At 42.1% G+C, this 26,774-nt stretch overlaps 1 pseudogene; it reads right to left on the reverse strand.

Annotated features, from left to right (window-relative positions):
• Nucleotides 1-26,774, reverse strand: part of LOC139311892 (zinc finger protein 208-like) — a 105,914-nt pseudogene that overhangs the window by 18,282 nt on the left and 60,858 nt on the right.

The following is a 26,774-nucleotide window of genomic DNA, read 5'->3' on the forward strand; positions in this document are numbered from 1 at the left end:
TAAAACCATACAACTCAAAGAGGGTGTACTTTGTTTTTCACATGACTGAATATCTAGAAGCACTGGGGATAGATTATCCAACGGCAATTATCCAACTGCAGAGAGAATTACATTTACACCTACAAATGTATATATGTGAAAAATCCATGTTTTCAGCCTGAAAAATGTCCCAAAATGGTTACAATTAAACCTTCTGAGCTAAATTTAGAGATGTGGGTGATGAAATGATGAAATAATGCCTAAAGGCTCTGCAAAATTTGAAACACCAGTTATACTGATGGAAGTCCTCAGCTCCAGATAAGAAAATACTGTCCTCCTGTGCACAATTCCTCTGGTGACATCCCCTTTCAAGGAGTCCTCACATTTGGGACTGGGATCTGTGTCACTAAGCAGCCCGATCATAAAGCATGATGTCACATAACTGCCAACTTACATCTGTTCCTCTGGAGTTGTTAAGCAAACCACTGTGGCTTGTTAAAGGCAATTTCACATGACTGTCACTTGCAATTTCTTGCCGTCATCATCCTCACTAACTTTGCCTATGAGAAACAAGCTGGGAAGGTCAAAAATGGGGATCATGATGGTGGGATGTTGTGACCATCATAAATGTGCATCGGTTGGCAGCATCCAAACCAAATAGCCCAACTGGCTTCTGGCCTCTCCTCCAACTTGCCCTCAACTCACCTTCCAGCTGATGCTTCAACTTTTAGAAGAGCACAAAAGCCGCTCTGCAAGTCACCTTCCACCCATGAGTGATCCGGTACAGGAAGTTCCTCTGGGCTTCTCTTCTTCCTCATTCCTTTCTAGCAATACAGTACTTGATGGTTTTAACTCCTTTAAGGATCAACCACAGATGCAGCTACTGTATTGACGGCTTTGTAGGCGCAGAAGTGACCGCCATCTCCCGACAGGAGGCGAAAAAACACGCTTGTCCCGTCTCTGCATAAGGCGTTTGCAAGATGTTGTCACTGATTATATGCTATGAAGTTGTTTTAGACTCCTAGCAACCTCTTTGCAACAGAGCCAAGTAAAAGAGTGAAATGTGAAGCTACTTAAACTTCTGAAGATGAGCTACATGCTGAGCCCTAAATGTTCATGAAGTTCTTACAGAATTACAGAGTAAGAGTTGGAAGGGACCAACTCTCCAAGCAGGAGAACCTATATCATTCCAGTCAAATGGGTCTCCTCTTTTTGTCCTACTTTCAGGCACTTTGGGGAATAGATTGACCCCCTTTTCTGCGTCAGCCCCTCAACTATTGAAAGACTGCTATCATGTCACCCTTAGCCGTTCTCTGCATTAAATTACACATACCCAGTTCCTGCACCCACTCATTGGATATTTTAGCCTCTGCTCCCCTATATCTTTCTTGCTCTTTTCTGTGCACTTTTTCCTGTGTCTCAAAATCTTTTTTATATCACGGTGACTAAAATTGGGTGCAATATTGCAAATGTGGCCTTACTAAGGCTTTATAAAGTGATACTAATGCTTCACATGATCTTGATTCTATCCCTCTGTTACTGCAGCCCACCACTGCCTTGGCTCTATTAACAGCTGCCACACAACTGCTGGCTCACATTGAAGTGATTGTCCACTCGGATTCCAAGATCCCTCTTGCAATTACTGCTATTGAGAACATTGCTCTTCTATAGCTGTGCAGATGGCAGACACAGAACTGCGACAACACCAAGCCTGTGACTTACAGATAGTCCTCGTCTTACGACCAGCCATTTAGCAACCATTCAAAAAACAACTTATGACCCAGATTTGAACTTCTGAGGACTGGGGGGGAGGGGGGCTCCACCCAGGGTCACAGGACATTTTGGGTGCTTGGCAACCAGCCTGCAGTTGTGGCCTTTCATAGCATCCTGCAGTCACATGACCACGATTTACATTTTTGCCAGAAACTCATGCTTATATCCCTAGTGAACAATGGGTTTGCTTAATGATTGTAGCATTCACTTAACAACTGCCATGTTTGAATGAAATTGAATCAACTGGGTAGGGAATCTATGAGTCACCAGAAAAAGGGGTAAACTCAAGTGCCCCACTGACCACTCAGTAACAGTAACAGAGTTGGAAGGGACCCTGGAGGTCATCTGGACAGTTTCCCTTCAGAAGTTGTGGGAGCTTCATCACTGGAAGCTTTCAAGGAGAGACTGGATTGCCATCCATCGGAAATGATACAGGCTCTCCTGTTTGAGCAGGGGGTTGGACTAAGAGTAACAGAGTTGGAAGGGACCTTGGAGGTTATCTAGTCCAACCCCCTGCTCCGGCTAAATGACCAGATGACCTCGAAGGTCTCTTCCAACTCCTGTTATTCTGTTAATCCGAGGCTTTGGTGAACATGACAATAGAGTCACGATTCATCGAAGAAAGAGACGCCGCTTGCAACTCAATAGCCCCGATGCTCTTTTTGTCCTTTTCTTCTCCCCCGCCCGTGACGCCTCCGCGCCGTCCTTTTATGCCTTTCCCCGCACCTGGATTGCGGAGCTGTGTGCTCTGCTTGAACATGGAGGCTCAATTTTCTGTAGGAAGAGAGAGCTCCGCAAGGACCAACTGTTGTATCCTCTCCTTTACCAGGAGAGCGTTAAATAGGTGCAGTTTTTTTTTTAAAAAGAAATTATTTACTCAAGGATAATTTCCCTTTAACTCCCCCCCCCCACTCCCCCTTCCTGGATTTCTTATTCTCTGATCTGATCTTTTTCTGAAAGTTTCAAATTTAACTTACTCTTTCCGAACTGTTGAGATTCGCCCAGCAAAATTCAAGAACGGCAACACCAAACTCAAAGTTTTCTCCAAAGGAGCTACAGGAAAAGGAATTCAGTAAGAGGAGTCTACATTTCTGGATCTACTCTAGCTGCTGAACTTTCTGCTTTTAACCCGTTCAGCTTCTTGGAAAGTTTGACCAACCTGATTGTAAAATGATCTCCCAACCAACCCTGCTTCCTTCTGCAGAATTCATTTTACAGGCCAGATTTAAAGCAACACGGAACAAAAAATGTATTTGCAATCACGATTCCATTTTGGAACAAGTTCTCTTTAGTTAGCCTTTGTTATAACTGTAAACCCAAAAAAGTCTTCAGAACTGGTCCTAAACTGGTTTTGAGAACATCTGTTAAACTGGATCCAGGTGCAAAGGACTTTCCCAGCAGTATGCAGGACAATAAATAGAAGGTAGACCTCGATTTACAACAGCTCATTTAGTGACCACTGAAAGTCACAACAGCACTGGAAAAAGTGACTTATGACCGTTTTTCACCGTTAGGACCTTTGCAGCATCTCCATGGTCATGTGATTAAAATTCAGACCCTTGGCAACTGACTCGTATTTATGACTGTTGCTGTGTCCAGGGGTCATGTGATCCCCATTTTGCAACCTTCTGACAGGTAAAGTGAATGGAAAAGCTGAATTCAGTTAAGAACCACACCTCAGCCTACAGTCATATTGGCCACCAGGCCACTCCCTGCTGGCTTCTAATAAGCAAAGTCAACAAGTAAGTCTCAGGAAGTCACAAGTCCGACAAGGGGCAATTGGCAAACAGGCTGGCAAGTAGATAAGTGGCTATTGTTCTGTTAGCATGGCAGAGCCGGAGTGATTGCTGTCGGCTGTAGGAGTGTCCACCAGCGTCTGCTGTGGTACCACCAGCACATGGCTAGGCAGGTAGATATGCAATATGGAGTGAGGGCAGAGCAGAGGGCAGATATCCCAACCCCAGTCCTTCTTTTCTCTAGACTAGCCAAACCCAAATCCTGCAACAATTCTTCACTCATACGTTTTAGTCTCCAGGCCTTTAATCATCTTAGTTGCTCTTCTTTGCACTTTTTCCAAAGTCTCAACATCTTTTTTGTAATGTGGTGACCAAAACGGGATGCTGTATTGCAGGTGTGGCCTTAATTAGGCTTTATAAAGCGGTACTAATTCTTCATCTGATTTTGATTCTATGCCTCTGTATATACCACCAAGACTGTATTAGCTTTTTTGGCTGCTGCCGCACACTGCTGGCTCATATTACGGTACTAAATAAGCAATCACCATAAATCATAATAGGATACTAAATAAAAGCAATCAACATAAATCATAAGATATAAACAATAAAGTTCTAGTCATAAGATGTTAAGGGAATAGATGATAGGAAAGATGAGAAGGATAATAGTAATACAGACCTTCTATGTGATTTGACATCCGAGGGCATAAGAGAGTGTTGTGGAAAGGAATTGTTTAGCAGAGTGATGGCATGGGGGAAAATACTGTCCTTGTGTCTAGTTGTTTTGTCGTATGAATGGATTGCCATATGTTGGATTGCAATCAGGTGTTCAGGGGATTCTGGGATGGTTGGAACTTTGAGGACTGATCATAAATCCCCCTCATTCAGTGCCACCAGGGGTCATTAACTAAGCACTACCTCCATGTACTGCCTATTCTAAGTTATCCTAAATTTAGGCACTACTTTCTCCCACTATTAACAAAATATCAATTATAGTTGTGGAAAATTTGAACGTAACTTTCTCGGTTGATTATACTGTTAAAACAGAAAAAGCAATTTTAAAGACTAAAGCAGAAAAAAGAAAACTAACTCTGTATTCTTTATTTAAAAATCATATTATGGTCTCCCCCCACCCACCCCAAATCAGGCAATGGAAAGTAACCCTGGGAGGACGTAACAAGTTGGAAAGTTGGAAAAGGCTCTTTTGTATATGCTTAAATATAAGCTATTCAGACATTTTGGAAGTTGAAAAAATGTATCTGTGGTTAATTCGAAATGTTAAAGGTGAACATGGTTCCTGTAGTCTGCAATTTTTCCTCTGGAATATCCATGAACATGAAATTTTAGTTTTAGCCATTAATTCATATACATTATCCCATAGTCCTTTTTTGATAAAATGTTGATGACACACCCTTGGAAAATAAGTAATGAGGATCAATGCTAATCTGGCTAATCTTTTGAGTCACCTATTTATATCATTAAAAAAAACCATTAAAATTTAAAAAAACAAAAGCTGGGATATTTCGGACATGTGATGCGACATCCAGAAAAAGAGGGCACACTTCATTTAATCCTCCAGGGAAGGATTGAAGGCAAATGAGCTCCAGGCAGAAGAAGAACATCATGGCTTCAAAATCTAAGGGACTGGTTTGGACAAAATTCAGCAGCACTTTTTCGTGCGGCTATTGATAAAAATAGGATCGCCAACATGATCGCCAACGGCTTATGACGGATATGGCACAAGAAGAAGAAGATTTATATCATGTCAAATGTTTCAAAAACCTCCCGTCCTTGTAATGGTAGTGAGAGTAGTTTGAAGCCATTTTTAAAAATGTATCTCTCCTTTCTGCAAGTCAGACAAGAAGAAAGAGCTGTAAAATGCCAGAACCAGTAAAGTTCTGAAAGGGAAACAATAATAAGGATATAATAAATAATACTAGAATATGATATACTGGTATACTAGATTCTGTAACCATTAGGTTCCTGTAATACATATATGCCTTTGCATTTGTATCATACATATTATTCCTTTCTATTTGTATCTCCTGTTACAAACATATTGTTATTAGGCCTCTGTAATGTATCTGGTATTTGTCAAACATATGTCCCTGCCATTTGACCTGAACTCATATCAATCTATCTAAAAGCATGGTAGTATCTCAGTTGAAACTACAGCCATCAACAAAGGGATAATTTACACCTCAGCCCTAATTTATGTTTGATCTGGATAAACTCCTGCTTTCCAGAGCCAGGGGGCCAAAGTGGCCAATTGAGTAAACAAAGAAATGCTCAAGGATGACTATTTGGGAAGTTTCTATTCCCCCTTGCAGGGCAACAAGGAATACACAAACCTAAATTAGGAGGCCAGAATTGGGTACTAAACTGAGGTCTCTGAGGGTATAAAAGGACGCCATACCTTTCCCAAGGTGTGGCTATTTCCTCGCATGCATTGTATCTGTATGTTCTGGATATAGTTCCACCCAGTATTTTGTTTTTGGCCATAAATAAAATCTGCTTTTTTGCAAGCCTCGTCTTGAGTCTCTCTCTTTGGCATTCTGGTGACTCAAGTGTGTTTGGGACCTTACATTTCTGGCGCCTGAAGTGGGACTTGAAGGCAAAGTTTCTTCAAGGTGGCTGCATTCAGCTTCCCACAAACTGAGCCGCTTTGAGGCTTGGTGGCCTTCATTAAAGGCAGACGGAAGAAACCAGCTTGGACCAGTACCGAAGTCAAGAGCGCTCCTGGAAAAATTTATCCAGTGACTTTGATCTGGTCATTTGCTGGCAGGCTCCCATTCTGCCTGCCCTGAACGCCTAACAAAGAGGCTTCCACTGTGGGGGGTTATGGAACTCAGCTCTTCTGGGTGAGTAGCATTTTTTTTTTTCTCTTGGGAAGGGGAGTGTTGCTTTGTGAGTGTGTGAATGAGACGAGGGAAATTCCTCAGAGGTTTGGCCTCAAAGCGATGTGCGGAGATCCAATCTGCGTTTCGGATTATCCGAGAGGAGATCAGCCAGAGACGATCGCTTTGAAGGGAGTGTGATTGTTGGAATAAGAATCTGTAGTGCAGGAGAGAGCTCTGACCAAACTTCGGACCCGCAGGGGAGGTCTGGGAAATCTCTTAGGGAAAAAGAGAGGGTTTGGTTAGGCTTCGCACCGACGGAAAGGTGTGGGAAATCTCCTCAGGAAGAAAGAGAGTCTAGTCAGGCTTCGAGCTGACAGAAAGGAATCCCCTGGGAAAAATGGGCAATCATGCTGGTAGCCTGTTTGGAACAAATAGCCTAGTAACAAGAATTGGGCCATGTTCTCCATTTGGCTATGTTAGCCCACTGGAACACATTACAAACAAGTTGTGAAAAAACAAAACAAAAAAGAATATAAAAAAAATGAATGAAAAAATGTGGCAGTAAAAGTTGTCTGTAAAAAGAAAAGTGGAGTTCAAACTTGCTCATGAGAGCCCTGGCAAAATGCAAACGATGTGTGAACATAGGTCTCTATACCTCTTATACATCTTGATCTTTAAAATGGGCCAGCGATTGCTGGGCGATCCAAGTTAGAATGAGAACACACAGAACACCCCCAGGGCAGAGGCACGTAGTAATAATCTAGTGCCTAAAGAGAGATCTATGGGTGGCAAAGAAATATTACAGTGTTATAAAGATCTTGATAATTTACCATTCTCGAAAGAGCCAGAGAAGTCTGACAGAACTAAGAATAAAGAAGAAATTGTTTATTGTTCTTCCCACCTGGGCTTTAGCAGGTAATAAAAAAAAATGTAAAACCTGCCTAAATGGGAAGACTCATATAATTTGACTTGATCAATTTGGTGTGATTTCTGTTACAAAATTCCTGGATATACATCTATAATAATAGCATGAAGAATTGATTGTGATATGTCTGGCCAGCCTGCAAATTAAGTAAACATCTTGGCTTGGAGCTGTGGGAAACGGAAAGTAGTTAGGGCCCACAATCATATTTATGATTTAAACTGCTCTCTGAGTTTTCCCACTGCTTTAAGAATAAGATATAGGTTGCCCAAGGAAATAAAATTAAAACAAAAAACAACCTCCACAGGTCTGGAAATGTTTGATGGTATGTGTGTGTATGTGTATGTATGTAATCATTTCCAAACCTGCAGGAAGGATGAGACCCTCTAACAACAGTACACAAAAAGTTATTTAGAAAATGGAGCTCATTGGCTTGTGAAAAAGCTCCCTGAAATAATTATGATTGGTTTGCATGGAGGAAGCATTAAATGAAATTTTTGTATGTGAAATTGGTTTATACAAAAAGTCTGATTGCAGTACAAATGTGAACGTGTGTATGTGAGATGTCCCGAAGCTCATAAGGAGTGATAAGGCGAAGTGATCCTGAGACCTGTGAATGCCTGTGTGTTGAGGATGTGAGAGATAAATTTGTGGAAAATGTCTGTGAGTTGTTGAGGCTAGAGAGAAATGCAGAGGGTTGTTTTGTTGAAAGGATGCTGAGAGGCAAAAGGAGGTGAGAATTCTATGTAGTTTAAACATTTTTCCTCCCTGTATTTCCCCTCCTGAAAGAGCTGGAAAATGCCAGAATCAGTAACCTTCATTATTACCATAGTAAAAATAAAAAAAGCAGAGACCTTATGGATACGGAAGTGCACCCCTCATAATAATATTAATTAAAAAAAACCCCTTGAAATCTGTCTAGTGATACTTGAAAAATGCCACAAAGAGTGGCTGGACTGGTGTACTATTGAAATTGGAAACTTAAATTTACATTGAGGAGGGAAGGGAAGCTGAGGAAGACAGATCGGTCGTAGAGATACAGAATGCACAAGAAGAACAATGGTAGTTTGTTAGAAACTACTATATGCGTGGAGACCTTGCAATTGAGCAAAAGTTGATAAAAGATGTTTATCTTAACTTTTTATTATTAAATTTATTGATTAATAAATTTATTTGCTACCCATCTCACAGTTTGAGGCAAGTCTGAGCATCTTGCCTTACCAAACTGTTCATAGCAATACTGACACTACCCATTTTTTCCTTGTCAAAAGTCTTGTTCTTATACAATGTGTTTTTTAAAATGAAACATTTTCCATTGTACATTTTTCCCCTCATATCACCAACTCAAAGGGGGATACAACACATACGTCAGCAATATGGTGGTGCTGTCACCCAGCAGCCATCAAAGGGTAACAAGCAGGCATTTCCAAGAAGAGGAGATCACAGTAGGAGTTGCTAATAAACATGGAGATCTTGTGATCAAAGCCACGATCCCTTTTCTCCTCAATTCAATATTCCTACAGCTCTTCTCCACCAGGTTCATCTGCAAGGCGAAAAGCTTTTCATTTGAAATGTTACACTGCTTTTTTTCACTGGGCCTCGGGCCTACTCCCCACAAGCCCATCACCTATTTCACAGGTAAATTTTCAAGATCTCATGGAAGCAGCCATCATTTTCAGTGCACCCACAATTCCTTAAGGTGGTCTGCATAGTGTTAAGGTAGCGAAACAGAGCAGTTTCTCCCTCTCCTGTTGTGGAATGAAAGGACCAAGCAACATTCCTAGGTCAGCCAGAGACAGTTTTATTGTGCAAGGTTCAGAGCCAGTTTTTACCTGAAGCTTTGAACAAAAGCTTATCTAGATCCGTTCCAGTCGGGCTTCAGGCCCGGGTACAGCACGGAGACGGCATTGGTCGCATTGGTTGATTATCTCTGGAGGGCTCGGGACAGGGGTTGCTCCTCTGTCCTCGTCCTATTAGACCTCTCAGCGGCTTTTGATACCAGCGACCATGGTATCATGCTGCACGGTTGGAAGGGTTGGGGGGCACTGTTTTACAGTGGTTCTCCTCCTTTCTCTCCGACCGGTCGCAGTCTGTGTTGACAGGGGGGCAGAGGTCGGCCCCGAGGCCCCTTGTATGTGGGGTGCCACAAGGATCGGTCCTCTCGCCCCTTCTGTTCAACATTTATGTGAAGCCGCTGGGTGAGATCATCCGTGGTTTTGGGGTGAAGTACCATCAGTACGCTGATGACACCCAGCTATACATCTCCACCCCAGACCACCCCAATGATGCCCCCGAGGTGATGTCCCGGTGCTTGGAGGCCGTACGGATCTGGATGGGGAGGAACAGACTCAGGCTCAACCCATCCAAGACCGAGTGGCTGTGGTTTCCGACGTCCCGATAGTCAGTTGGTGCCAACTCTGACTATTGGGGGCAAGTCGTTGGCCCCCACAGATGGGGTTCGCAACTTGGGCGTCCTCTTGGACTCACGGCTGTCTTTAGAAGAGCATATGGCGGCCGTGGCCAGGAGGACTTTTTATCAGGTTCACCTGATTCGCCAGTTGCGTCCCTTTCTGGATCGGGACTTGTTACGCACGGTCACTCACGCCCTTGTCACCTCACGCCTGGATTATTGCAATGCTCTCTACATGGGGCTCCCCTTGAGGAGCACCCGGAGGCTCCAACTGGTCCAGAATGCGGCCGCGCAGGTGGTGATGGGAGCAATGTGGCGCTCCCATGTGACCCCCCTCCTGTGCGAGCTGCACTGGCTCCCAGTGGTCTTCCGGGTGCACTTCAAGGTTTTGGTTACCTTCTTTAGAGCGCTCCATGGCTCAGGACCAGGGTACTTACGAGACCGCCTTCTGCCACCAGTAGCCTCTCACCGACCAGTTCGCTCCCATAGAGAGGGGCTCCTCAGGGTGCCGTCAGCCAAACAATGTTGACTGGCGGCCCCCAGGGGGAGAGCCTTCTCTGTGGGGGCACCTGCCATCTGGAACGAGCTCCCCCCGGAGATACGGAGGATCCAAGACTTACGCATCTTCCGCCGCGCCCTAAAAACGTTTTTATTCCAACAGGCTGGTCTGACCTAACTCTCCCTGTTAAATTGGGTTTTAAATGTTTTTAGATAAATTGGATGTCTTAAATTTGTTTTTTGAGCCTAAATTATTTAATCTGTTTTTAATAGTCTTTTAACTTTTGTATGTCTTTGTATTTTATCTTGGCTGTTCACCGCCCTGAGTCCTTCGGGAGTAGGGCGGTATACAAATATGATTAAATAAAATAAAATAAATAAAATAAAGAGAAGAACCCTGATACAACTGGTTTTATACATTTCTAAGACAAAGGATTCAGTGAGATCATACATTTTCCATATATGTTTAGCATGAGATCATACATCCGATTTTCCCTATATGGTTACATACATTGGATGTGTTCATCTAATTACTTAAACCATTAATTTTAGTTTATAATATTATCTTAGCCACACAACTTTTCTTAAGTGCTTGTAGTTGTTAATGGGAGAGTTATTACTGTCCTTGGGTAAGTTTATTGGATTAAGTAACTCTGTAACATATAGGTCTTTGTGTCATTCACAGTGAGGTCACTCAGATGTTTTCCATATGGCGGTCCTTTCGTGACATCTAGGTCTCAGAAGATATATTACCACTTAATGAGGTTTAACTGTTTGTTAATGTAATTTCCAACAAGCACTTTCCTCTCTTATAATAATGAGAATAGAGAGGTTCATGTATCTAAGCACGTCTTCCCCTTATAATAATGTGAAAAGAGAGGGTCCTCCAGAGCCCATATATCTGACTCTGTATGATTCCTTTTTTTATTCACATTATTTCTTTTATCTACATGATTCCCCACTTTGAAAATTTTTCCACGCAGAAACTTTCACGATTCCTTACATGTTCAACTCTTTAGTAAATATTATTCCATTCCTTTGGATAAACAAAGCTAACATATAATATCTAACAAAATATGACTAATCTAGGCAAGAGATAGGTATTTCTTGATCTTCACTCTATTAATCCTTGGAGGTACTCCCTCCAGTCTTTTCCAGACTCCATTTCTACATATGTATCTGTTTCAGAGTTTCTATCTTCAAGAAAGCGCTCTATCAAAACTAATTCCCTCTCAGTCTATATCTCTTTCATTGCTCTGATAGATAGCTGTTTCAGCACAGGGATTGCACAAGGAATAAAAGCTAGGCCTGCCACAGCCATATCAACAAGAATAACATTTGTTTAATCCAGCCGGATCCAGGCAACCAAGAAAACCAGCTGTCAGTTGTTTGTAACCTCTGACTTATCTTGGATGCCCTATCCTGCAATTCCTTGGCAATTTCTCTGACTGCACCTGATTTATTCATATAGAAACAACAGTCTTCTCCCAGAAACACACACACACCTCCTCTCTCTGCGGTTAGGAGGTCTAAGGCACGTCGATTTTGTAGGACCAGTGCTGCCAATGAATCTATCTGGTCTTGGACTTCTACCAGGGTTCCAGCAATTTGGTTCAGGCTTTCTTGGAGTTCCTCTGATAATTGCTGAAACTGTATTACTGAGTGTGTTACCCCACCTATACCTGTTCCCACAGCAGTTCCTATTCCCATGATTACTAATAGAGGGACTAGGATTGGTACCCGTTTCTGAACATGCCCCATGAGAGGAACAGGGATGGTATGTTCTCCACTGACAACACCTATTTTAGGAAAAAGGTGTACTAGTGTGCATGTTCCGGTCCAATTTGTTGGCAAACATAAATACACATCCTTCCCGCAGAAGAAAACTCCTTTTTCCCTTACACGTACGCCTATGTTCATGGAGAAAGCATGGGTCCGATGGTTCTTTTCATTAGTCCAGACCCTAGGGATGCCTTGGGGGAAGCAAGGGTTGGGAACCAGAACAATAGGTGTCTTGTGGGTGGGGGTGGAGGAGGCCTAGGGATGCCTTGGGGGAACCAAGGGTGGGAACCAGAGCAATAGGCGTCTTCGGGGGTGGGGGTGGAGGAGGCCTAGGGATGCCTTGGGGGAAGCAAGGGTGGGAACAAGAGCAATAGGTGTCTTGGGGGGGGGGGTGGAGGAGGCCTAGGGATGCCTGGGGGGAAGCAGGCAAGCCTGGGTCTGGACTAAGCCTCCGAGAGTTTTCCCGAACACTGAGGTAGCCAGTGTCCTATTTAGCAATTTGCACATTCATTTAATAGCTGCATAACAGACAGCATGGGATGGGGTTAGTTAACCAAAGCACTGTCGCCATTGCTAAATGAATCCATAATAGTTAGTTCTCATCACAGTTGTATCTTGAGGATTCCTTGTATGCTGGCTGGGAAATTTTGAGGTTCAAAATCTGGAGTTCACCAAGATAGAAAGCTGAAACTCCACATGTCGGAATTCCATAATCAAAATACAAAAAACACCACCCAAAGGCCTGTTTGCAGAAATTCCACGACTTCTGCAAATGCAAACATCCAAAAAGTACTGCTGATAATCAGAAACAGGTAGTTAGCCTTTATCAAACTAATATTTTCTATTTTTCTCTCTCCACCTCCTGAGATCTCTTGACTAAAAAGAATCAGGCCAAAATTTAAATAATCAATTTCTCATCTATACTCCGAATGGGAGAACAGAAATGAATTTCAAGCTTTCTCTAAACTGTTCAATATTTCCCTCATGTGCATTTTTTGTGAGCAATCAGAGATGATTTATGCCTAAAGCATTGTTCACAAGATGAACATTGAAAAGGTTTCTCTCCTGTGTGTAAAGATTAGACGAAATACTGAAATCTTTCCCACAATCCAGACACTCGTATGGTTTTCTTCTGTGTGAGTCCTCTGGTGTATCAGCAGGTGGGAATTGACACTGAAACGTTTCCTACAATCAGGACATTAAAAGGGTTTCTCTCCTGTGTGAGTCCTCTGGTGTATCAGCAGGTGGGAATTGACCCTGAAAGCTTTCCCACACTCAGGACATTCAAAAGGTTTCTCTCCTGTGTGAGTTCTCTGGTGTTTCACCAGGCTGGAATTGACACTGAAACCTTTCCCACAATCAGGACATTCAAAGGGCTTCTCTCCTGTGTGAGTTCTCTGGTGTATCAGCAGGTGGGAATTGACCCTGAAAGCTTTCCCACAATCAGGACATTCAAAGGGTTTCTCTCCTGTGTGAGTTCTCTGGTGTATCAGCAGGCTGGAATTGACCCTGAAAGCTTTCCCACAATCAGGACATTCAAAGGGTTTCTCTCCTGTGTGAGTTCTCTGGTGTTTCACCAGACTGGAATTGACACTGAAACCTTTCCCACAATCAGGACATTCAAAGGGCTTCTCTCCTGTGTGAGTTCTCTGGTGTATCAGCAGGTGGGAATTGACCCTGAAAACTTTCCCACAATCAGGACATTCAAAGGGCTTCTCTCCTGTGTGAGTTCTCTGGTGTATCAGCAGGTTGGAATTGACACTGAAACCTTTCCCACAATCAGGACATTCAAAGGGTTTCTCTCCTGTGTGAGTCCTCTGGTGTATCACCAGGTAGGAATTCTGACTGAAAGTTTTCCCACACTCAGGACATTCAAAGGGCTTCTCTCCTGTGTGAGTTCTCTGGTGTATCACCAGGCTGGAATTGACACTGAAACATTTCCCACAATCAGGACATTCAAAGGGTTTCTCTCCTGTGTGAATCCTCTGGTGTTTCACCAGGTTGGAATTCAGACTGAAACATTTCCCACACTGAAGACATTCAAACTGTTTCTCTCCTGTGTGAGTGCTCTGGTGTATCAGCAGGCTGGAATTTTGACTGAAGCTTTTCCCACATTCAGGACATTCAAAGGGTTTCTCTCCTGTGTGAGTCCTCTGGTGTTTCACCAGGCTGGAATTTTGACTGAAGCTTTTCCCACATTCAGGACATTCAAAGGGTTTCTCTCCTGTGTGAGTCCTCTGGTGTTTCACCAGGCTGGAATTTTGACTGAAGCTTTTCCCACATTCAGGACATTCAAAAGGTTTCTCTCCTGTGTGAGTCCTCTGGTGTTTCACCAGGCTGCAATTGAGAGTGAAGCTTTTCCCACAATCAGGACATTCAAAGGATTTCTCTCCTGTGTGAGTCCCCTGGTGTTTCACCAGGTTGGAATTCAGACTGAAACGTTTCCCACAATGAGGACATTCAAACTGTTTCTCTCCTGTGTGAGTCCTCTGGTGTCTCAGCAGGCTGGAATTCTGACTGAAGCTTTTCCCACAGTCAGGACATTCAAAGGGTTTCTCTCCTGTGTGAGTCCTCTGGTGTTTCACCAGGTTGGAATTCAGACTGAAACGTTTCCCACAATGAAGACATTCAAACTGTTTCTCTCCTGTGTGAGTCCTCTGGTGTCTCAGCAGGCTGGAATTCTGACTGAAGCTTTTCCCACAGTCAGGACATTCAAAGGGTTTCTCTCCTGTGTGAGTCCTCTGGTGTATCACCAGGCTGGAATTGAGACTGAAGCTTTTCCCACAATGAAGACATTCAAACTGTTTCTCTCCTGTGTGAGTCCTCTGGTGTATCAGCAGGCTGGAATTTTGACTGAAGCTTTTCCCACATTCAGGACATTCAAAGGGTTTCTCTCCTGTGTGAGTCCTCTGGTGTATCAGCAGGTTGGAATTTGCTCTGAAACGTTTCCCACAATCTGGACACTCATATGGTTTCTCCCTGGTGTGAGTCCTCTGATGTATCACAAAGTTGCCATGCTTGCAAAAGCATTTACTACATTGGGAGCAGTTGTAGGGCATCTCTACTATGAGGATCCTTCTATGAATTGCAAGGGAGCTATTCTGACTAAAGTTTTGCCACATTCAGAGTATTTATATGGCTTTTGTTCAGTGTGGATCCTCTTGTGATTTGAACTCTTTACTTTTCCCACAATAGGCACATCTATGGAGCTTTTCCATCACTGACATTCTTGAGGAGGTCAAAAATATGTGTGATTCCTTATTTTGTTGGTGCCTGCATTACTGGCTGCCATATGTGACTATCCAATTGACATTTTCTTCCCCATTGGCTTCCAGGTATTTTCCTCTTTTTCTGAACGAAAAATGATCTCCTTTGACCTTTTCGAGTAACGTATTCTTAAATTCTATATAATCTACTTTTTCCAGCTGCAAATCTCTTCATGATTTTCTCTTTTCTGTCTCTTAGCTGCTGATGAAGTAGATGAAGTCTGCAGCTTTCTGAAGGAAATAGAACATATTTTTATTTCTGCTTCAATTTGCTTTGCTTTTCAATGTTCCTTGTTATTCTCAGTTGTCCAGTGTGCTTATGTTGGCATCATCTTTGTCTGTAAGATTCAAAAGAAAGTGTAAGTTTTATTGTTTATGAAAGGGTTGCAGAAGATGTGAAAAAAAGAAGTACAGGTAATCCTTTAGGTACGACAGGCCATTCAACGACTGTTTGAAGTTACAACACTCCCCCAAATGCTAAATACGAATCTGCTCCAAAGTTGAATTTTTGCAGCGCCTCTCACCCCGGGAGTCCTTGACTCCTTCACTGCAGAGATGCTGCAGCATACCCACCCACCTATTTTTTTTTAAATTTGATTTATATGCCACCCTTCTCCGGAGACTCAGGGTGGCTTACAATGCATTAAGCAATAGCCTTCATACTTTTGTATATTTATACAAAGTCAGCTTATTGCCCCCACAAACTGGGTCCTCATTTTACCTACCTTAGAAAGGATGGAAGGCTGAGTCAACCTTGAGCCTGGTGAGATTTGAGCTTACAGTAATTGCAGACAGCTGGTGTTAATCACAATGCTTTTAGTCTGCTGAGCCACCAGGCCCTGGCAAGATGGAATTTCCCTTCCATCTTGCCCAGTCAGTCCTCACAATCCCCAGACCCCAGTATGTTGGCCTGCTTTGCAATATACTATGCATTCCTCCCCAACCCCACTCCCCATCATCATTCACTTACGAAATGGGCCATGTGGCATCATCAAGAAGAAGAAATATAAACTCTTTTCTTTCCATGGCAATCCTTTCACTCCAGCCAGCATAAATCGTTAGTGATTTACCCTGGCTGAAGAGGAAAGGATTGCCATGGAAGCAAAAGAGATGAGATTTCTTCTTTGCTCTACCAGCACAACACTAATGTAAAGCTAGTGCTAGCGGGGCTAAGAAGAAATCATGCCTTTTTTGCTTCCATTGTAATCCTTTTCTTTCCAGTTAGCATAAACTACTACGATTTCTTCTTAGCTACACCGGCACTAGTTTTATGCTGGTGAAGAGATCTAAGAAGATTTTGTCGTCATTTACACTGGCTGGGGAGGAAAGGATTGTCATTGAAACAAGAGATCAGATGTCTTTTTTGCTTTATCAGCGCGAGCTTTACACTAGTCTTACGCTGGTAGAGCAAAGAAGAAATCCCATCTCAAGGTTTGCAATAGCAAACCCCAATTGAAATGCTGTGGTGGGACCTCTCGAGAGGTGGGCATAAACAAATGCCCACAAACCTCAATGAACTGAAACAATGTTGTAAAGAAGAGTGGCCCAAAATTCCTCTGCAACAATGCAAGAGACCGTTTTTGGTCATACAGAAAACAATTCCTTGAAGTTATTGCTGCTAAAGGTGGCTCTATAAGATATTGAATCATAAGGTGTTAGTTTTCACACGTGGCTCCTCCATTTTGGCTCTCCTTTGGTAAAATACATGGTGACCAGTGGTGGGTTGCTACCGGTTCGGCCTGGTTCAGTTAAACCAGTAGTAGCGTGGCAGGAGGCTCCACCCACCCACCCGGACATCATCAAATATGCTCTGGTGGATGCGCAGAAGTGGTGCGTGTGCATGAACCGTTAGCAAAGTGAAACCCACCACTGATGGTTACGTGATGTAATATGTCATGTGTTGTTCATCTGAAGTTGTATTTATGTATTTTTAAGAGTGTACAGACCAGATGATTTTTAGTATGTCCTGATATATAAAATCATACAACTCAAAGAGGGTGTACTTTGCTTTTCACATGACTGCATATCTAGAAGCACTGGGGATAGATTATCCAACGGCAATTATCCAACTGCAGAGAGAATTACATTTACACCTACAAATGTATATATGTGAAAAATCCATATTTTCAGCCTGAAAAATGTCCCAAAATGGTTACAATTAAACCTTCTGAGCTAAATTTAGAGATGTGGGGGCTTTAACTGATGAAATGATGCCTAAAGCCTCTGCAGAATTTAAAACACCAGTTATACCGATGGAAGTCCTCAGCTCCAGATTAGAAAATACTGTCCTCCTGTGCACAATTCCTCTGGTGACATCCCCTTTCAAGGAGTCCTCACATTTGGGACTGGGATCTGTGTCACTAAGCAGCCCGATCATGAAGCATGATGTCACATAACTGCCAACTTACATCTGTTCCTCTGGAGTTGTTAAGCAAACCACTGTGGGTTGTTAAAGGCAGTTTCACATGACTGTCACTTGCTATTTCTTGCCATCCTCACTAACTTTGCCTATGAGAAACAAGCTGGGAAGGTCAAAAATGGGGATCATGATGGTGGGATGTTGTGACCATCATAAATGTGCATCGGTTGGCAGCATCCAAACCAAATAGCCCAACTTTCTTCTGGCCTCTCCTCCAACTTGCCCTCAACTCACCTTCCAGCTGATGCTTCAACTTTTGGAAGAGCCCAAAAGCCGCTCTGCAAGCCACCTTCCACCCATGAGGGATCCGGTACAGGAAGTTCCTCTGGGCTTCTCTTCTTCCTCATTCCTTTCTAGCAATACAGTACTTGATGGTTTTAACTCCTTTAAGGATCAACCACAGATGCAGCTACTGTATTGATGGCTTTGTAGGCGCAGAAGTGACCGCCATCTCCTGACCGGAGGCAAAAAAACACGCTTGTCCCGTCTCTGCTTAAGGCGTTTGCAAGATGTTGTCACTGATTATATGCTATCAAGTTGTTTTAGACTCCTAGCATCCTATCTTTGCAACAGAGCCAAGTAAAAGAGTGAAATGTGAAGCTACTTAAACTTCTGAAGATGAGCTACATGCTGAGCCCTAAATGTTCATGAAGTTCTTACAGAATTACAGAGTAAGAGTTGGAAGGGACCAACTCTCCAAGCAGGAGAACCTATATCATTCCAGTCAAATGGGTCTCCTCTTTTTGTCCTACTTTCAGGCACTTTGGGGAATAGATTGACCCCCTTTTCTGCGTCAGCCCCTCAACTATTGAAAAACTGCTATCATGTCACCCTTAGCCGTTCTCTGCATTAAATTACACATACCCAGTTCCTGCACCCACTCATTGGATATTTTAGCCTCCGGTCCCCTCTATCTTTCTTGCTCTTTTCTGCGCACGATGTCTCAAAATCTTTTTTATATCACGGTGACTAAAACTGGATGCAATATTGCAAATGTGATCTTACTAAGGTTTTATAAAGTGATACTAATACTTCATGTGATCTTGATTCTATCCCTCTGTTACTGCAGCCCACCACTGCCTTGGCTCTATTAACAGCTGCCACACAACTGCTGGCTCACATTGAAGTGATTGTCCACTCGGATTCCAAGATCCCTCTTGCAATTACTGCTATTGAGAATATTGCTATTCTATAGCTGTGCAGATGGTAGACACAGAACTGCGACAACACCAAGCCTGTGACTTACAGATAGTCCTCGTCTTACGACCAGCCATTTAGCCATTTATGACCCAGATTTGAACTTCTGAGGACTGGGGGGGAGAGGCTCCACCCAGGGTCACATGACATTTTGGGTGCTTGGCAACCAGCCCTTGTGGGAGCTTCATCACTGGAAGCTTTCAAGGAGAGACTGGATTGCCATCCATCGGAAATGATACAGGCTCTCCTGTATGAGCAGGGGGTTGGACTAAGAGTAACAGAGTTGGAAGGAACCTTGGAGGTTATCTAGTCCAACCCCCTGCTCCGGCTAAATGACCAGATGACCTCGAAGGTCTCTTCCAACTCCTGTTATTCTGTTAATCCGAGGCTTTGGTGAACATGACAAGAGAGTCACGATTCATCGAAGGAAGAGACGCCGCTTGCAACTCAATAGCCCCGATGCTCTTTTTGTCCTTTTCTTCTCCCCCGCCCGTGACGCCTCCGCGCCGTCCTTTTATGCCTTTCCCCGCACCTGGATTGCGGAGCTGTGTGCTCTGCTTGAACATGGAGGCTCAATTTTCTGTAGGAAGAGAGAGCTCCGCAAGGACCAACTGTTGTATCCTCTCCTTTACCAGGAGAGCGTTAAATAGGTGCAGTTTTTTTTTAAAAAAGAAATTATTTACTCAAGGATAATTTCCCTTTAACCTCCCCCCCCTCCCCCTTCCTGGATTTCTTATTTTCTGATCTGATCTTTTTCTGAAAGTTTCAAATTTAACTTACTCTTTCCGAACTGTTGAGATTCGCCCAGCAAAATTCAAGAACGGCAACACCAAACTCAAAGTTTTCTCCAAAGGAGCTGCAGGAAACGGAATTCAGTAAGAGGAGTCTACATTTCTGGATCTACTCTAGCTGCTGAACTTTCTGCTTTTAACCCGTTCAGCTTCTTGGAAAGTTTGACCAACCTGATTGTAAAATGATCTCCCAACCAACCCTGCTTCCTTCTGCAGAATTCATTTTACAGCCCAGATTTAAAGCAACACGGAACAAAAAATGTATTTGCAATCACGATTCCATTTTGGAACAAGTTCTCTTTAGTTAGCCTTTGTTATAACTGTAAACCCAAAAAAGTCTTCAGAACTGGTCCTAAACTGGTTTTGAGAACGTCTGTTAAACTGGATCCAGGTGCAAAGGACTTTCCAGCAGTAGGCATGACAATAAATACAGGTAGACCTCGACTTACAACAGCTCATTTAGTGACCACTGAAAGTTACAACAGCACTGGAAAAAGTGACTTATGACCGTTTTTCACCGTTAGGACCTTTGCAGCATCTCCATGGTCATGTGATTAAAATTCAGACCCTTGGCAACTGACTCGTATTTATGACTGTTGCTGTGTCCAGGGGTCATGTGATCCCCATTTTGCAACCTTCTGACAGGTAAAGTGAATGGAAAAGCCGAATTCAGTTAAGAACCACACCTCAGCCTACAGTCATATTGGCCACAAGGCCACAGAAGCATTTTCGGACAACATTGGCTCCCTCGGCTAAGAAACGGAGATGGGCATCGTCCCCTAGAGTCAGAAATGACTGAACTGGGAAAACCTTTACCTTTATCATTAGTAAAGTGCAATTCAGGTAGTCCTCAACTTACAACAGTTCATTTAATGTAATGAAGCAGGCTCTGATGGATGACCACTGGATAACTTTCTATTCAGTCTATTCTAAAAAGCAATGCATCCGGTTGGAAAGAGTACAAACTCAGCCAAGGTCCTTTTGGTTCCTCTAGGAGGCCTCTAAGTTGTCAGAAGAAAGGAACATTCTAATGACATACATCTTAAGGATTGGTTAGGTCAAGGGGATCCACATGAGTTAAAAATTGTCCATCGTTAAAAGATAAAAGATATGCTTCAGTAATCTACAAAAAGAATTATGACTGTTTTGCAAAGAAACTCTGTAATGTCAATTAAAATTGATAAATGTATAGGACCATATGAACTGCTGACTTCAAAAGAATCCTTTGTCTAGAAGGGTATAAAACCACTGTACCTAATTCCTGTCTTTGTTCAACGCTTCATGTACAGAGCCTTGAACCTATTGTGCAATATATAAAATCTGTCTCTGATCAACCCAAAAGTTGTGTTTGTCTTATTAAATCCACAACATTTATGGCACCCTGCAGATGGGACTACAAGGCAGAGAACTTTTGTTCTACCAGACAGCCTGCCTCAGTGGGAATCGACACCTCTCCAAGGAAAATCCACTGGCCGGCCATTAGGACTCCTTTGAAGTCCATGGAGATTCAGTGAGGAGGTGCCGTAAACCCGCTGACGAAGACAGGCCAGTCAAGAATCCTTGAAGGTTGATCAGACACAGACTCAACAAAAATACAAAAGAAAGAAAGGAAGGAAGAGGAAAAGAAAACAGGTAAGTATAAATCAGAGAGTTAAAGTCTCTCTGTTTAGAGGTACCTACCCATTAAAAGGGTGGAAGAGTGGGGTTTGATCAACCTCCTAGGAGACCAGTTGGCGTGCTGAAGTCTCTGGAATTGGAATTAAGTACTAAGTATTGTGTGTAATCTTATGTGTGGTAAGAGAAGAACTAATTGCAGTGTTATGAATTTTCTGATAAACTGACATTCTTAAACAGCCAGAGTTTACTGTTCTTCCCTCCCGGGGTTTAGCAGGCAGTTAAAAAGGTGAAGCCTGTCTAAATGGGAAAACAGATAATATGATTTGATCAATTTGGTGTGATTTCTGTTAAATATATATGTATATATATAATGATAGTGTGTAAATTTGAATGGAATTGCATTGATTGTGATATGTGTGGCTGCCAGCAAAGTGAGATGATTTGTGCTTGAGGCTGTGAGAGATATTTGAGATTATTGTAATGGTTGGTTTGCATGAAGTGGGATTTTTTGTATGTGAAATTGGTTTAAACAAGAAGTTGATTGCAGTACAAATATGAAAAGCCTGTGTGTTGATAAAGTGAGAAATTAGAGAAATACTAATGTTAGTATAGTAATAATACTGTGTTGCTTTGTTGTAAGAATGCTGAATGGAAGAGAGAAGCGAGGCTTCCTTGCGTGCTGTACAACATTTTTTTCCCTCTTCCCCCCCTCCTTTTCCTTTGTAAGAGAGAAACAGTTCCTTTTAACTTTTTTTCCTTTCTCTCACCCCCTCCTTTTTTCCCCTGGGAGATGAGAGACACGAAAGAGGGGGGGGGGGGCTACGGTTTAACCATTTTTTTTTCTCTCAGAGGAGCAGCCAGAAAAAGAAGGGGGAAGTGGGTGATCGGCTAATGCTGTTGCTGCTAGGTTTCTTTAATTTGCATATGAAAACTTTTCTGCTCTGAATACAATTTTGATTTTATTTTTTTCTGGAAATTTTTGGAGGTTTAAAAACGCTTCATTAAACCTGTACTCAGAATCCTGTTGTTTCGCCAGGCTGGGTTAGCAACATAATTTTAAATCGGATGTTTTAAATTTCTGAGGTTTTAAATTGAGCCGAATCCATTTAATATTTTTAATTATTTTAAATTGGTGTTGTCTTGTTTTTTTAAACAAAATAGGCTGTACACCGCCTTGAGTCCTTCGGGAGAAGGATGGTATAGAAATAAAATTATTTTTATTCTTATTTTTATTCTATCTCAAAGAAATTATTTTGAAAGATTTTTTTAATCCGACTTGCATTTTACTATTGTTTTATTTTTGAAGCTGTCTTTCTTAAATGTTTTTTATGTTTGCGTGCATTCTGCATCCTTAACAGATGGCACGTTTGTTCGTTTGTATGTTTGTTTGTTGTTTATTTGTTTGTTTGCTAATAGCACAAGTTACTGCCCTTTTTGGGAATTGTCACAGAGATGAGTTGGAAATTGCGATGTGTGGTGGGAGAGATTCAGTGGCATTTTTGTCTAAAATGTTGGATTCTGCCTCGAGAGTATGCTTGTTTTTGTTCACTTCAGTTTGCGGGGAGATTAGATAATTGGTGCTGAGGAGCTCATTTGTTTATAGAGGGATATACGGTAGTTGAAGGAAGAGAGGAAGTTTTAAGGGAAGTCAGAAAGTTGCCTTTAAGTTTGTCTACACAGACTTGTGCTGGCTTGGAAATCAGGATGGCAGTGGTAGGAGGAATTGAATGTTATAATAAGAAGGAGTTAGAGAAAGTAGAATTGATGGAAAGGAGAAGGTATGTGATTTGTTTTTGGAAAGTTATGGAAGTTGGCAGATTGAAATGTGGAAGTGCTAAGAAGTAGGAGAGAAGTGGTGATCTGAAGAGAAGTGGTGTTTTTCGTTGACAGAGATCAGATTAAGTGAACAAAGCATTTGAATACACTTAATCAGTGAAGGGAGTGTTGGAAGATTTGAGAAGCTCAATATTAAAAGCACAAGAAAATTCCCCTAAAGAAAATAGGCAGAAACTCAGGCAGAGTTCAGCCCCCACCTTTACCAATGGGCCATTAAGAAACTGAGACGCCACCTTAATTTCCACAACAAAAGGAAGAATAAAAGATGTGTTTGTTTCTTGCTTGCCTTACTAGGAACAATAAAACTAATTCCAGGAGTTTTGAATTCAGGACGGGGAAAGCTCTGCCTTTCAGCAATCTTTAAAGGGAAAGACTCCCCCCCCCACAGGAGGAAAAAAATAAAATTCACTCCTGATAGAAAGGAGGGGTAGCGTCTCCGCCTCCATCTGTAAACAAGCAAGAATTAAGACAATTCTATGCAAAATTAATTGAATCTGGATCTTGGAGTTTGAAATGGGAGGGACATGAAAGAGGAAGCCTTGAAAATTTGAAACAGGCTTTAACCAGGGCTCCTGTATTGGGTTTGCCAAATTTGGAAAAGCCATTCGGTCTCTTTGTAGACACGCACACACACACACACACACACACACACACACACACATTGAATTGCACGAGGGGTGTTGGCTCAGAAAGTAGGAAATTGACCTTTGGGGGAGCCCTCATTGTAAACACCCCACATCAAGTCAGAACTATCCTTCACTGGTGGTTATCTGATTCAAAATTCTAAACAAAAATAAAACAATTTTAATGCAACACAGATTTGATTTTACCTGCAGTTCTCAATTTGAATCAAGCACAGTTCTTAACCAACACCAGATCAATGGATCACCTTGGATGAGAACATTATGGTGTTGAAATAATTGACTTACATACAAAAACAAGACCAGATTTGGAGGGACACCCCCTGGAGACAAATTGCCTCGAAATTGGTCTGCTCAAAACTTTGAATTGTATTCATTAAATTAAGCTCTATGGACAGGGAGCCTGGATAGCTCAGTGGATAAATGCATTGTAATTTAACACCAGCTGTCTGCAATTACTGTAAATTCGAATCTCACCAGGCTCAAGGTTGACTCAGCCTTCCATCCTTTCTAAGGTAGGTGAATTGAGGACCCAGTTTGTGGGGGGCAATAAGCTGACTTTATGATGGCTATTGCTTAATGCATTGTAACCCTTAGTCTCTGGACATCATTTGGCAAAATATGGGTGGAGTCATTGGGGACTTCAAGCTATTGTACATGAACTTTTAAACTAAGCTATGATTGTATTGGGATATATCCTTTAGTAACATCAATTATAAACAAATGTTTGGTTTGTAAAAAGGTGAATGAACATGCTGTCAGAAAACAACAGATGTGTAAGATGTATCACCAGCTTTAAGATCATTTCAATGTATTCATGTGGATTTTACAGAATTACCAAAAGTGGGGAGTGTAAAATATTTATTAGTCATAGTGAACCACCTCAGAGGGTGGGCTGCAGCTTTTATCTGCAGTAATGCTACAGCAACAGTGGTGTCAAGAGTTTTACCCAACCTAGACAGATTATCATCATATGAACTGTTGTTTGGAGTAGTTTTCACTACAGGAAGCATATGCATTACTTTCTTGGAAACCAGTGACAAAGTATTGAAACAATATGTGTATAACTTGTCCAGATATTTTGAAGTTTTTAGGAAACAAGGACTATTAGCCCAAACACCACCTTTGAAGTTTCCAGTCCACAAATTCCACCACGATGATTGGATGTTAATCCAAACTGGACGGAAGTTAGACCCCAAGTGAACGGGCTCAATCTCATCAAGGAAATCCAGTGAAGTTGATGATCCAAAGGATCCAGCCACCAGTGGGAATAGCATTCTTCATCATCTGGACTATTTTTGTATTTTTTTCTTTCTTAGGATTCAGTGGTTGCCTATGCTGTTTCCCAACTGAAAAGGACTACAACTGCTCAGATTCCTTTGCGCACTCGCCCAGATGTATTGGTTTTGTAATTGTGTTTTTAAAGATCTTAGGAAGACAATCCTGGATCCACTGGATGAGACTGATACCAGGTGACCATCAGCCTTGCTGAATCACTCCGGAAGCTGATTCTCTACGCACGGCGGAAGATTTGTAAAGAGGACAACTGCCTTCACATTGTACATATACATATTATTAGCTTTAATATAACACTTTCTTACACATGCTAATGTTATTAGAAGTTTGGGAGTACGTTTTGTGGGTATTTGTTTTTCTAATCTTACTAGTAATTTTGTTTTACATATATAAGGAACGTTTTTGTGGTAGACCTAGGATTTTTCTTGCTACTGCTATATCCCAAATCACATGCACCACTAACCCTTTCCCTGACGTAGTGAGCTTCACACTATAGTGGATTATGATTTGTTTATGGCTTTGGACATTATTCGCACTAGGACTCTCAAGTGAACATAAGATGAACATTGATTCCCCAAGTGGAGACACTTTAGGTCAAGTTCGCTACCGCCAAAAACGCATTGTCTATGCACGGGGTTCTTACTTTAGACCTAAGTCAACTCCACCACCTAAGGTTGCACTATTGACATTCCCAGCTGAGGGGGGAATAGATAAGGAAAATGGGCCTCTACAACAATTGCATAGAGGAGACTATATATCACGGATTTTGGAATAAAGTCAAGATCTTGTTAAACAGTATAACCCTACCCTAGGTCAGAAATGCTGGTTATGTTTATCTACTAGCCCTACATCTTATCATGCTGTTCCTGTCAAACCACAACTCTGGGTTAGAACAAAGGCTACCAGAAATAAATTTTAAGAAGGGAAAGTGGGGTGGATGGAATCTGTCCAAGACCATTTCAACCTTCAGAATTTCCACTTTGGTTCAACTTGAAGTCCAAATTAGATTTGTGTATCCTTTTTCCACCTGGAAATACTACCTCTCGATATGTTTTTTGAAGGACCAATTCTCAGAGATAAACAGAAGGACCTCTCACTGGAAGTCCCATTGCAACCACTGGCAGGAATGTTTGTGGCAGGGACTTAGGGGTCTGGACTAATGCAAGGAACTACTGAGTGCATGCCTTTTCCATAAATCTTCTTATGTGGAAAGGATGCATATTTGTGTTTACCAACAAACTGGACAGGAACATGTAACAAATCAGGTGTGGTCAGAGAAATTGCCAAGGAATTGCAGGATAGGGCTTCCAAGATAGGTCAGAGGTTATAAACAACTGACATGTGGTTTTCTTGGTTGTCTGGATCCGGGTGAATTAATATGGCTGTGGCAGGCCTAGCTTTTATTCCTTGTGCAATCCCTATGCTGAAACATCTATAAATAAGAACAGTAAAGGAGATTCAAGTTGAAAAGGAACTAGCTTTGATAGAACGTTTTCTAAATCAACTTGGTCCATATCCTGTGGAAGAACATAAAGATTCTGAGGCAGACCCATATGAGGAAATGGAACCTGTAGAAAAAGGTAGAGAATCTCCCCAAGAATCAAGAGAGTAGAAAAACAATCAAGAACTACCTATCCTTTACTTTTATTTGTTTATTGGAATCTTGTATACTCAGAAGTTAAACTTATATGAGAATAGTGAAAGTTTCTGCATTGAAAAACTTTCAGAGGGGGGAATAATGTAATGAAGCAGGCTCTGATGGATGACCACTGGA

The sequence above is a fragment of the Pituophis catenifer genome, unplaced genomic scaffold (assembly GCF_029215685.1).
Source record: "Pituophis catenifer annectens isolate HBS135680 unplaced genomic scaffold, rPitCat1.0.hap2 SCAF_2, whole genome shotgun sequence".
NCBI classification, from domain to species: Eukaryota; Metazoa; Chordata; class Lepidosauria; order Squamata; family Colubridae; genus Pituophis; species Pituophis catenifer.